Consider the following 14,158-nt stretch of genomic DNA (forward strand, 5'->3'; position numbering starts at 1 on the left):
TAGATGTAGGTAGATTATATGGCAAATAATATGATAGATATAATCTATGATGTACTGTAAGAGTATATTTTAAGGGATAATTCTTACTACTGAGTTGATCCAAAATCAAGTAGAATTCACAGTATTTGCGTTCAGGCTAAAGAAATGGTTACTGACAGTTTAACTAGAAAATGGAAGGAGAGGCATGGTATGAAAAATTAACTTGAAAGTAAAGACTGAGAGAGAAGATTCAATATTGATTGATACCTTGTAGGCTGGCCTGCTGTAAAAAGTTGGAAGACCCAAGTTTCCCTGGCAATTGGCTATAGCACAGCCCTGTAACTAAGGCAATGTATCCTGGTCCACTGCAAGTGTGACACCACCCCTATCATGCCAGAGGAGGGTCTCTACCTCTCCAACACTGAATGCTGAAATGCAAAGTCCTGACTGCACTTTTAAATATCACATAGCTGACACCACAAGTCTTGGCTCTCAGGCCTGTATCATGCCAGGGTGGGACCTAAAGTATATCCAACTGGATGAACAAATCTGGAACCAGGTTTCCTTTGGCAGGAAATAAGTGGATGAGGTTATAAAGAGAAATGAATTGCACTGTTTACTTTTTTGGCACATTTTAAATTTCAGACATTGCGCATGTATTACTTAGACACTTTTTTCCTAAAAGTGGATAATAGTTCTATATCTTTAACAATGAAAAGCATTGCTACCATCTTACATTTAGATAAAACAATTCTCATGAGATAAGTATAAACTGAAACTTCAGTTTGCTAACTAAGTACAAAGCATTTAATATACATTATTAATCTGCTTCTCTCCAAATCTCAGAACACTTTCTCAAGTTACTTTATCCATTTCTTCTGATTGTTATAAAATCATGGTATAAATTCTCCTTAGATTAATTAGGAAACTTTGAGCCTGATGTGAAAAATGAAACCTTATCTGTTATTAAGTTAATTTTATCTTTGCTGAGGTTGACTTTTCTGCTCTCTTTGGAAGCTCTGCACCTTTTTAAAGACATAAATTAAATAAGCAATTATTTAAATATTTCATATTACTTGTCTTTTTCACTTTATGGTATTTTCTAATAGCTCATATCAAAAATCCGCACAATGCTTTGATCAAATATTACAGTTCAAATGATTCATTTTTCAAATTAGTCATAGGAAGTCACTTCATTCACTATTTGTAATCACATCTCATCTATGCCTACGTACATAATAGGAGGTGTTTTTGCCCTTTTCTAAAGTTCAAAAATATTTTTTTTTTTGGTCGATGTATCATTTAATGCCTCATCCTAAGAATTCTAAAAGGTAAATAGACTTTGAGATTTGTAAATATATGACCACTAGTCTCTTGGGCAACCATCAGAGGGAGCCCACATATATACAGCAAATATGCCCAAATGTAAAAGGAAAGTGATATCCTGCCAAAGGTATTTAAACAAATCTGAATGTGTACTCTAGTGTAAGGGAAGCAGAGAGGCAGGAATGTGTTGCCCTGCTGGAGAAGTAACATCACAAGCAACAGCAACCATTTCCCAGGCACTGTCATTCCTCCTTTAATATGTGTCAAATACATCACACGTTTTATCTCTTGAATCACTACAGCACCTGTGAGGCAGGTAGCATTATTATCCCCATTCTGTTCTAAAAATATTTCCTAAGCTCATATAACAAAGAAAGTTGGCAGAGCCAATATTTAAACTCTGATCAGCAGTATGACCTCAGAGGATATGTTCTTATACACTGAACTAGGCCTCATAGTAAAATGTAGGAATAAGGATCCTCTGGCTTAGAACAGTTCTTTGTACATCTCAGTTTTATAGATATGCTTAAGGCAGGGAGAGGTAAATAAATGAGTGCTTTTCCAGGTAGCTGCAAAATAAATAGGTCTATCTCACAGTCCTTTTAAGGTCAAAAATATTTCTACAAGGCCACACTTCTCACTGATTATAAACACAATTACAGATTAAGAAAAAAATCTATATTGTGCTGTTTTGGTGTATTAGGTATGTGAACAGTATGCTAAAGAAGCCAAATTCATAAGATTTCTTTCCTCTTCAGTGATCTTTGGCATATCTTTATCTTCAGCCATGAGTAAACAGCTACATATGAATTTTTATCAGATAACGTGTTCATATCCATAAGACATTTCCCCAGCACTTTTATTGATGTATCTTGGCTTAATCCACATATTTGCTCAGGAAAAAATATGTACAAATCCCTAAAACAAAATTGTCCAGGAAATAACATTATTTATAAGCATAACGTGACAGCTCCATATTCACATCCCATTAAGGTGTCCATGGTGTAATATATTTTAAGATAGCCTTCAGGTTTATCTTTACATTTACAAAATAAATGAAAATTCTGGGAGTTTGCTAGTGCAGGAAAGCTATGAATGTGTAATATTTCTGTTTCTGTGAAATTTTCTCACCAGCCATATTTGGCTATGGGATCTGTATCTCCTTCATTCACTATACTGAGTAAGCCACTCCCCAGGACGGTTGATTGCTGAATTAAAATCTAAGAAGGGAAAGAAATAAATTTCTTCACTGTTTGTACAACAATATATTCAGCAGTGTACTATATATAAGACATTATGACTTAAAGTAATGCTGTAGAATGCTAGCAACAAAGAATTTAGAGCAGACTCAGAGGAAACTCATAATCATAAAGTCATCCTTAGACAAGGATAATAAAAACACAGTTACAGTAAACAGACTGAGTCCTCAATAACACTGGATAAATCACAAGGTAAAAAATGGAAAAAGCAAACTCCAGACATCATTTGAGTAGGGAAGAAAGAAATTATCAAACAATGAGGTAATAGAAATGTCGCAATACCGGAGTCGGTGTTCATTACAACTTCTCTCAGGGCCATGCATTTCCTTTAAAGGTCAAAGAAACTTTGGAAATGATGAAACAAAGGTTTCATTTACTTATTTCCTTTCTCTTATTTTTAATTCTTTCTTAGAAGTCTTTCCTAAGATCTGACTTGAATATCATATTGTGTTGAAGATAATAGCAGTTCTTGGATTGGAGAGAAAAGCATATATATTTTCTTTTGAAACCAAATATGACACAAATATTCTTTTTTTTTTTTTTTTTTTTTTGAGACAGAGTCTCGCTTTGTTGTCCAGGCTAGAGTGAGTGCCGTGGCGTCAGCCTAGCTCACAGCAACCTCAAACTCCTGGGCTCCAGTGATCCTTCTGCCTCAGCCTTCCGAGTAGCTGGGACTACAGGCATGTGCCACCATGCCCGGCTAATTTTTTATATATATATCAGTTGGCCAATTAATTTCTTTCTATTTATAGTAGAGACGGGGTCTCGCTCTTGCTCAGGCTGGTTTTGAACTCCTGACCTTGAGCAATCCGCCCGCCTCGGCCTCCCAAGAGCTAGGATTACAGGCGTGAGCCACAGCGCCCGGCCAATATTCTTAAAAAGAATTCTATCGTTGTTAGATAAGGGAAAGAAGTTTCAATATACAGATAAATGAGCTCATGGAAACACTGAGGAATTACCATGAGAAATAAATTCTCTAATAATTCAAAGGCAGAACTTACCACTGTTAGACCCTTTTGTAGGTAGAAAATGAAATACTGGGACATTGGCTTTGTTTAAAAAAACATGAATGACTTTTACCAGCTAATCATAAAATCAGATGGCCCTGGCCTAGTCAAATAAAACAAGTGAATTTTTTATTTTTTTTATTTTAAATAGCCCCTATGTGTTTACCACTTCTACCAGGGGCCTATAGTAAGAATAACTAATATACCACATGCACAATAATAAGTCTAGGAAAATTAGGTTTTGGCACAAAAGGTTTTCTAAGAGTCAAAAGTGATCAAACTGAACTGCCAGGATCTTGGCTAAAAGAGAAAGAGATTAATTCAAGTTTCTCCTTTATAATTAAAAAATCTAACCCTTAGCATTAAAAATTATTTATTTTCAGAGTGTTTGATTAAATCTGTGTGGGATACTTAATTTATGACCTAGGTTAGACTGCCAAGGGGCCACCAAAAGGCACATAGATCCAATAAAACTAGTAGGAGAGGTTAGATAAGTAGCCACTTGCCAAGACCTACTGCTACAAGCTCTTATCGCTTGGCAGATTCTATTCAATTAACTGGTTTTGAGTCTCCATGTGACATCAGATTCCACATCTGTCTATTATTAGTTGTGTATAGGCTAAGCAACTATAAAAGAGACTCCAAAACACAGCAGCTTAAATAAGATAGTTTTTGTTTGTTTTTACTCTTCATCACAAAATAATCCATAGAAAGAGAGCATTCCAGGACAGGTAGGCCAGTCTGCTCTACAAGAATATCCAGGGACTGAGGTCATGGATAAAGGCTCTGTCACCCTTTTTAGGGAGGTTTTTCGCCTTCTCTTTCTAGGGCTAATGTCATAGGCTACTCCAATCATCATTTTCTTGACAATGAGAAGGTAGAGAGAGGGCAGTGAAGGAAAAATCAGCATTCATATTAAGGCTGTGGCTTGACAATAGTACATATATATTGTATCTATTTGTGTTTCATAGTCACAGGGCCATATCCAGCTGCAAAAGAAGCTGGAAAACTAAATGTGGAAGTTATTAAATGTCATGCTTTACTAAAACTGTGTGTGGGGGTGTTTGTATGTGTGTGTGTGTGTGTGTGTGTTTGAAAAATTCTGTTGCTCTAAAGGAAAAAAAATAGAAGTAGTGAAAGAAAATGAAGAGCTTGTCTCTGTTACATATGGTTTTCTGGTTATAGAAGTGGGATATTACAATGTGACTCTAAGCCAATCAATATACCTTGCAAAAATGGACCTCATATAACATTTTCCAAAAGAGCAAATGTCTATGTGCCAATAAGAGAACTAAGGAGTACAATGTTTTATTAATAGTGGATCACATAAAAATGACAATGAAAAATATATCTAGATGGGTATGTTAACTCCATAGGAAACTGTCAAACCATTTTCCAAAGTGGGTGAATCATTTTGCATTTCCACCAGGAATATTGTTCCACCACCTTGCCAACACCTGTTCTTGTCAGTCTTTTAAACTGGGTCCACTCTAGGGGAGGATCTATGGTATCTAAATGTAACTTATTTACAGTCCTTTATTGGATAATGATGCTGAGCATATTTTTCTCTTTGATTTTCTACTTGATAATCTTTTATGGTATGTCTGTTTAAATATATCAACTTTTTAATTGCATTGTTTGTCTTTTTCTTATTGAGTTATTGAATTATCATACATTTTATATTCTGGATACAAGTACTTCATAAAATAAATGTAATGCAAGTGTATCCTACGAGCATGTATATTACACTTTAATTCTAAGTCATAACTTTAGAAGAGTTTTCTTTTTAAATTTTCATGGGTTCCAATTTATCTACTTTCTTTTATAGTGTCTACTTTCATGTCATATATAAAAAAAGTTTCCTTAAACAAAATCATAAATATTTTCTCTTTTGTGCCAAGAAATATTGTAATTTTTAACTCTTACATTTATAGCTCTGATTCATTTCAAGTTGACTTTTATATATGGTGTCAGGTAGAAGTTGAAAAAATATTTTTATCACAAAACAGATTTCAAAGTATTATAGTATCATTTGTTGAAAAGATTATCTTTTCCATATTATCACTAAGGTATTTTGTCCAAAATAAATTATCATTTATATTTTGACTTTGTTCCTGAACTTTATTCTATTTAGTTGATGTGTATGTCTATCTTTACCCCAAAATCAGACATTTTATAGTTAGTTTTGAAATTAAGTTGTATAACTCTCCCAAATTTGTCTTTCTTTTTAAAAAAAATTTTGGATCTTTTAGGTTATTTGCATTTTCACATAAATTTTTGATCCAATATTTCAACTTCTTACAAAATAGTCTGCTGGTATTTTTATTAGGAATGGAATAAATCTATAGATCAGTATGGAAGACAATTTCCATCTTATTAGTACATAGTGTTCCAAACCATAAATATAAAGTATCAATTTTTCTAAAGACTTTTTATGGGTAAATTTTTTTTAATTTCAGAATATCATAGGGTAAAAACATTTTGATTATAAATAATGTTCATGCATTGCCCAAGCCAGGGCTACAAGCATGCCCTTCCCCCATACAGTGTGCTCTGCATCCATTAGTTGTGAGTTAACTCACTCACGGCACCCCCCTCCCACCTGACCAGCACCCAATGAATATTACTACCATGTGAGTATTTTAGTGTTGATTAGTAAGTATCAATTTGATGGCAAGAACATGGGGTGCTGCTTTTTCCATTCCTATGATACCTCACTTCAAAAGATAGGCTCAAGTTCTATTCAGGATAATATAAGAGATGCTCATTCACCATTGTTTTTTGTAGTTGAGTAGTATTTCATGGTATACATATACTACATTTTATTAATCCATTCATGTATTGATGAGCATTTGAGTTGTTTCCACATCTTTGCAATTGTGAATTATGCTGCCATAAACATTGAGTGTGAGTGCAGATGCCTTTATTATAGAATGTCTTTTTTTCCCCTTTGGGTAGATGCCCAGTAGTAGGATTGCTGGATCCAATGGTATTTCCATTTTTAACTCTTTGATATCTTCTCCAAATTACTTTCCATAGGGGTAGTACTAATTTATAGTCTCACCAGCAGTGTAAGAGTATTCCAGTCTCTCTACACCCATGCCAGCATTTGTTGTTTTGTGACTTTTTGATAAAGGCCATTCTCACTGGAGTTAGGTGATAACTCATTGTGGTTTTGATTTGCATTTCCCTGATGATTAGAGATGTTGAGCACTTTTTTATATGTTTGTTGGCCATTATTCTGTCTTCTTTTGAAAAATTTCTGTTCATGTCCTTTGCCCATTTATTGATGAGTAGTTTGATTTTTTTCTTGTTAATTTTCTTAAGTTCTGTATCAATTCTTGTTATCAGCCCTGTATCAGATGTGTAGAATGCAAATATTTTCTACCAATCTGTAGGTTGTCTATTCGCTCTAAGGACAGTTTCCTTGGCTATGCCAAAGATTTTTAATTTAATCAGATAGCATCTATTTATTTTTGTTGCTGCTGTGATTGCTTTGGGGGTCTTATTCATAAATTCTTTTCCTAGGCTGATGTCTATAAGAGATTTTCGAACATTTTCATCTAGAATTCTTAAGGTTTCACACCTTAGGTTTAAATCTATTATCCATCATGGGTTGATTTTTGTCAGAAGTGAGAGGTAAAGATCCAGTTCAATCTTCTGCATGTGTTTATGCAGTTTTCTCAGCGCTATTTAATGACTAGAGATTCTTTTCCCCAATGTATATTTTTGTCTGCTTTGTCAAAGATTAGATGACAATATGAGGATGGTTTTGTATCTGGGTTCTGAGTCCTGTTCCAAAGATCTATATCTCTGTTCTTATGCCAGTCCCATACTGTTTTGGTTACTATAGCCTTGTACTAAAGCTTGATGCCTCCTATTTTTTTTTTTTTTTTTTTTTTTTTTTTGCTTAAGATTGGTTTGACTATACAAGATCTCTGGTTCTGTACAAAGCATAGAATTATTTTTTCTATATTTGTAAAGAATGATGATGGTATTTTGATAGAGATTGCATTAATTATGTAGATCACTATAGGTAGCATGGATATTTTAACAATATTGATTCTGCCAATCCACGAGCATAGTAGGGTTTTCAGTCTATTTAGATATTATACAATTTCTTTTCTCAGTGTTTTGTAGTTCTCCCTATATATGTCTCTCACCTCCTTCATTAAATATATTCCTAAATATTTAATTTTCTTTGATGCTATTGTGAAAGGCATTGCATCTTTGATTTGAGTTTCAGCTTGACTGTTATTGGAGTATATGAATAGCACTGATTTGTGTACATTAATTTTGTATCCTGAGACTTTACTGAATTCGTTTATCAAATTCAGGTGTCTCTTGGTTGAATCCTTAGGATTTTCTAGATATAATACTATATTGTCAGCAAAGAGTGAGAGTTTGACCTCTTCTTCCCCTATTTGGACACCCTTAATTCTCCTCTTTTGTCTGACTGCTCTGGCAAAAACTTCCAGCACTATGTTGAATAGAAGTGGAGATGGTGGGCAACCTTGTCTGGTTCCAGTTCTAAGCAAATGCTTTCAATTTTTCCCTGTTCAGTATGATACTGGTTGTGGATTTATTGTCTGTGGCCTTAATACTTTTAAGGTATGCCCCATCTCTGACTATTTGTTAAGAGATTTATCGTAAAACTGTGCTAGATTTTGTCAAATGATTTTTCTGCATCTATTCAGAGAATCACCTGGTCTTGGTTGTTGCTTTTACTTATGTGGTGAATTGTCTTTATAGATTTGCATATGTTGAACCAACCTTGAATCTCTGGGATAAAGCCCACTTAGTCATGATGAATTATTTTTATGATGTGCTGTTGAATTAAATTTGCTAAGATTGTGTTGAGGATTTTTGTATCCTTATTCATGAGAGATATTTGTCTGTAGTTTTCTTTTTTTGTTGTGTCCTTTCCTGGCTTTGTTATCAAGGTAATATTGGTTTTATAGAATGAGTTGGGTAGGATACCATCCTTCTCAATGTTCTAGAATAATTTCTCCAATATAGGTATGAGTTATTCTTTGTAGGTTTGGAAAAATTCAGGAGTGAACCCATTTGGTCTAGGATTTTTTTGTTGGAAGATTTTTAATTGCTGCTTCAATTTCTGTGCTTGTTATCATTCTGTTCAGGAATTCTGTTTCTTCCTGATTGGGCCTAGGAAAGTTGTGTGTTTCTAAGTATTTGTCCATTTCCTCTATATTTTGTAGTTTTGGGGCATATAGATTTTTACATTATTCAAACATAATGTTAATATTTCTGTGATGTCTGTAGTGACCTCTGCTTTTTCATTTCTAATTGATTTTATAAGGGTTCTTTCCTTACTAGTTCTTGTCAGTCTAGCAAGAGGTCTGTCAATTTTGTCTTTTCAAAAAGCCAAATTTTGGTTTCATTGATCTTCTATATAGTTATTTGTTTTCAATTTCATTTAGTTCTACTATGATCTTAGTTATTTCTTTTCTTTTTTAGGTTTAGAATTGATTTGCTCTTCCATTTCCAGTTCCTTGAGATGGTTTGTTAGTTTGTTGATTTGTGAGCCTTCTGTCTTTTAGATATGAGCATTCAATGCCATCAGTTTTCCTCTCAGGACTGCTTTTGCTGCATCCCATAGATTTTGATAAATTGTGTCCCCATTATCATTCAGTTTGAAGAATCTGTTGATTTCCATCTGGATCTACTCCTTGACCCAATAGTCATTTGGCAATATATTGTTTAATTTCCATGACTTTGCGAAATGATTGATTTTACAGAAAGTTTATGAGAAGTATGTATATTCAGCTTTATTTGGGTGGAATGTTCTTTAGTTGTCTGTGAGACTCATTTGTTCTAGAGCTCTGTTTAAGTCCATTGTTTATTTCTTTATTTTCTGCTTGGAGTATCAGTTCAGTTAGTGGGCTGTTGAAATCCCCAGCTACTATGGCATTACTGTTTATTGTGTTATTTAGATCAAACAGCATTTGCTTTATGTATCTGGGTGGTCCTGTGTTGAGTGCATAAATACTAAGAATTGTTAAGTCTTCTTGTTGGATTTTTCCTTTCACCATTATATAGTGACCATCTTTGTCTTTCTTTACTTTTGCTATTTTAAAGTTTATGTTATCTGATATAAGAATAGCTACCCCCGCTTTCTTTTGACTTTTCCTGGCCTGGAAGTTTGTTTTCCAACCCTTGACCTTGAGTCAAAAATATGGAACTCTTCACAAATTTGTGTATCATCCTTGTGCAGGGACCATGCTAATCTTCTTTGTATTGTTCCAATTTTAGTATATGTGCTACCAAAGCGAGCACTACTTTTCTAAATTTTCAATTAGCAATGTTTCATAGATTCAATGCACAGATATTGCACGGTTTTTATACTTATCCCTAAGTTTTTCTTGCTTATTGATCTTATAAATAAAACTTAATTTCAGTCTCCAACTATTTGTACATAGTATATAATAATTCAGTTGATTTTTATATATTGATTATATATTATATGATGTTACTAACTCACTTATTAGTTTTAGTAGCTTTTATTGTAGATCCCTTCAGGTATTCTACATTGATTATCTTGTTATCTCTAATGCAATCTATGTATTTTGTTACTATTTATTTTTCTTGCCTTACCTTATTGAATTAGGTGAACTTATTGAACTTACACTAAAATGTTTATATATTTTGGATTTGACATGTTAGTATTTTAAAACAACTTACTGTATTTATGTTTATGAACGTAATTGGTTTCAGTATTGTTTCTTTGTAGTATCTTTGTCTGGTTTTGGTAACAGAGTAATGCTGGGTATATAAAATTTTTGCTACTCACTGCTTTGTTACCTAAATGCAGATAGGCCATTTTATTTTAATTAAGCCTAGTATCTACCATACAATCATACTTAAAATGCACCATGTGGATCAATATCATGTCCTTTTTTGCTTTGGAATCCCATCCAAGATACCATATTATGCTTAGTCATCATGTCTCTTTCAACTTCTCTTGGCTGTGACAGCTTTTCAGATTTTCTTATTTTTGATGTCCCTGACAGTTTTGAAGATTATTTTTCAGGTATTTTGTAAAATATCCCTTGACTGTTGTTAGTCTGATGTCTTCTTTGTGCATGTTGCCTGCCTTAATGAACTAAATTAGGTAGTTAATATATTTTAAATATGAGCTCTTACAAAAACTTGGTAATTCAGATGCCAAACACCTTTAGATCTAAACTCTGTTTTGCTTCCCCTAAATTGTTACTTAATGCTTACCCTCTCATTATTTATTATAAGTTTATGGATCTGGCTGTCTCAACATATTAGCAAGTAAGGAATTCCTTTATGCATACTATTCATGCAGCTTTGCAGTGTTCTGTACATATAAGAAATGTGTCATAAAAGAATTTATAATATCATAATGTGAAATAATAGTCACTGTTTATATCTGGAATTAAAAATTCTATATTATGTACTCCTCACACCAATAGAAAACCACAATGTATAAATGGAAACATTTAAACCATGAAAACAATTCATTTCAAAATTAGTATCTCTGGAGAAATTTTGTCCCTGTAATAATTCATAAGTATAATCTCCACAGCTTCACTGTATTATCCAAATATATTTGACTTTCAGTTTTCATTTCATACTCTCTTCATCATCTTGGTCTTTATTGAGTGAGATATACCATTCTGTAAGCTCTTTTGTCAACAATCCCAGTCAGTGTTAGATTGAGAGTCTAAGTAAGTATGTCAAATTAAAGCTAAGTACTTGAAATTTATCATTAATAAATGGTCTGATAGTTTCTATTACATGTGAGCAATCAATGAATATTATAAGGCTAAGTGAAAAAACAAATCCATGATGATTCCAGGAAAAAGTTTAATGTTTATAGATTTAAAAAGCTATAAAACATAGAGGCAGAAAACTGAATGAAATGCTTTATATTTTTCAAGGTAGCAACATGATAAAGGGAAATGCAACTCCTGTGCCTATTTGCAGAACAATCACAAATATTTTCCTTTTATTTGGGAGAAGTAAAACTGATTTCTATAGCTGGAAGCCTTCCCTCTTGCCATTGTTTTTTACCTTGCACTCAAACACTTTTTATCCTTAAAAGCTGACTGTCACCTTCAAAATCATTTCAGAAGGATATACTATAAAGGCTTTTTACCTTGCCAACAAAGATGCTTTACTGGGGCATTTTTAATATAATTTGGCTCTTGCATGAAAAAGACAGCCTCCTAAATTTAAATACACCCAGGTAAAAACAGTTTTATTCAATTCTAAATTATGTATTTGTCTTTAAAACTCAAATTCTGCAGTAGGGCTTCTCCCCTAGTGCCTGAGTAAGCCTCTCATTAAGGGTTTTTATTTCTCACATTTCTAAATCCAGATGAAGCTAGTTTGTCAATCTCTGCTCACACAAAGTGCAATTAGACACATTTTGGATTTCCTTTCTTACTTAGATTGGGATACTTCATATCTTTCCAAAAAAACAGTTATTTCCAGGTCTACATTCCTCATACCATGAGGAACATTCAGCCAGTAGTTATTCTCTTGTTTGTGGTATAATTTATGCATAAATTTATTTCTGAGTGTCTTATTCTTGATTTGAAACAAAGATTTTTGCTCCCTGCTGCTTTTTTACCTAAATATAGATAGAGCATTATATCTTAATTGAGCCTAGTATCCATTATGTAACATACTTAAAACTCACTATGTAGAGCAATGTCAAAAACCACACAATGTACGTTTATAAAAAAATGAATTCATGAATGGTTCGATTCAGTGATATAACCTTCCAGTACATAAACTACTCTGTTTCAATACATCTCCCAATTTTGGAATCTGCTTTAACATTTCCATAAATCATTTAGTGCAAAAAAGTAATAACATTTATTACATAATCTAGCAGCAAACTAGTGAAATAAATAATAATAGTGTCTCAAAGGGACCTCAGAAGATGACTTAAACATTGAGCGAATTTGACTAATGCAGTGAATAATCCTAAGGTAGTTGCTCAGCTACTTCTTCCACTAGATAGAAAATGATCTTCCTACTAGACTTGCATTCAATTATACAAGCCTCTAGGTATTTCCAGTGGAAATTCAAAAATGAAAAAGTGAGATTAAGTGGTCATATTTTTATCCAAGTCCTACCTTGTCAATTTTTTAGATTAACAATAAAAGTACATATATAATCTACAATTCATAATTATCAATGCATTACAAAACCTCCATATGCCTAATAGACTATGCCATAATGCCAACATTCTAAAGTTTAAAATCATACAGAAAAACATAAATTTAGAGGGAAAAAGGAAAGCTATTAAATAGTTGGACAATAGGCTTTGCAGAGGGAACTTAATTGAATTAGAATTATTTAAACTAGAGAATAATGGATTGCAAGGTGATTTACTGTTGAATGTAGAAAGCATAATTATGAGAAGAATGACAACTTGCTCTGCATCTACCAAGAAAACATTTTTTAATTAATTAAATTTGGAAATTTCTTCTTCCATTCTCACCCCTACCCCTACCTCGGTTCCCATCTTCTCTGCATGGATGAAGTAATTGAAATATAAATAGGGCAATATCAGCTTGGGACATGGGTATCTAAACTTTTTAACACTGTAATTAAAATGTTCATCTTCCATGTGAATACAAAATAGAATATAGTAAATTTCTCATGATGTACTTAAAAAAATAAAAAACTGGCCATTGCAGTTATTCATCAAATAATGTCCTATATTTTAAAATGAAAAACAGATAAAAAGAAAATTAACATTTTAAAATTCAACAGGTTTTTTGGCAGGTGAATGAACACATTATTTTAAACAACTGAAAAGAAATATAATGAAAGAAAGAGAAAGTTGGTAAAGAAGATACTTCCTATCCTACCAATGCACACAGACACTTTCTTTAGAATATAGTTTTATTTGTTTGTTTATTTGATTGTTTTGCATACTATTCCATCTTGAAACTTTTGTCTAGGCTGGCGTGGTGGCTCACTCCTGTAATCCTATCTCTCTGGGAGGCCAAGGCGGGTGGATTGCTCAAGGTCAGGAGTTCGAAACCAGCCTGAGCAAGAGCAAGACCCTGTCTCTACTATAAATAGAAAGAAATTAATTGGCCAGCTAATACATATAGAAAAAAATTAGCTGGGCATGGTGGTGCATGCCTGTAGTCCCAGCTAATTGGGAGGCTGAAGCAGCAGGATTGCTTGAGCCCAGGAGTTTGAGGTTGCTGTGAGCTAGGTTGATGCCACGGCACTCACTCTAGCCTGGGCAACAAAGTGAGATTCTGTCTGAAAGAAAGAAAAGAAAGAAAGAAAAGAAAGAAAAGAAAGAAAAGAAAGAAAAAAGAAAGAAAAGAAAGAAAAGAAAGAGAGAAAGAGAGAAAGAAAGAAAGAAACTTTTGTCTGTTTTTACAAATTGCATATTGGCAACCTGTCAAAAAATTATTTGGAGCCCAAGGGTTTCTTTTCTGTGCTGATTTTTTTAATAGTATCTGCTAAATCTGGACATGAATACTCATGGTTCCATCTCCAGTCTTCCCATACCAGACTTTTGTGCTCTAAATACTCCTTTTGTTTCTATACCCCAGAGTTTTC

At 33.4% G+C, this 14,158-nt stretch overlaps 1 non-coding gene across 1 annotated transcript; it reads right to left on the reverse strand.

Annotated features, from left to right (window-relative positions):
• Positions 1-9,761: 9,761 nt before the first annotated feature.
• On the reverse strand, positions 9,762-9,868 carry LOC142871192 (U6 spliceosomal RNA). The gene has a single exon (XR_012919456.1). It is a non-coding gene; the product is annotated as a U6 spliceosomal RNA (small nuclear RNA).
• Between the last annotated feature and the right edge of the window lie 4,290 nt (positions 9,869-14,158).

Source organism: Microcebus murinus, chromosome 5 (assembly GCF_040939455.1).
Source record: "Microcebus murinus isolate Inina chromosome 5, M.murinus_Inina_mat1.0, whole genome shotgun sequence".
Lineage (NCBI taxonomy): Eukaryota > Metazoa > Chordata > Mammalia > Primates > Cheirogaleidae > Microcebus > Microcebus murinus.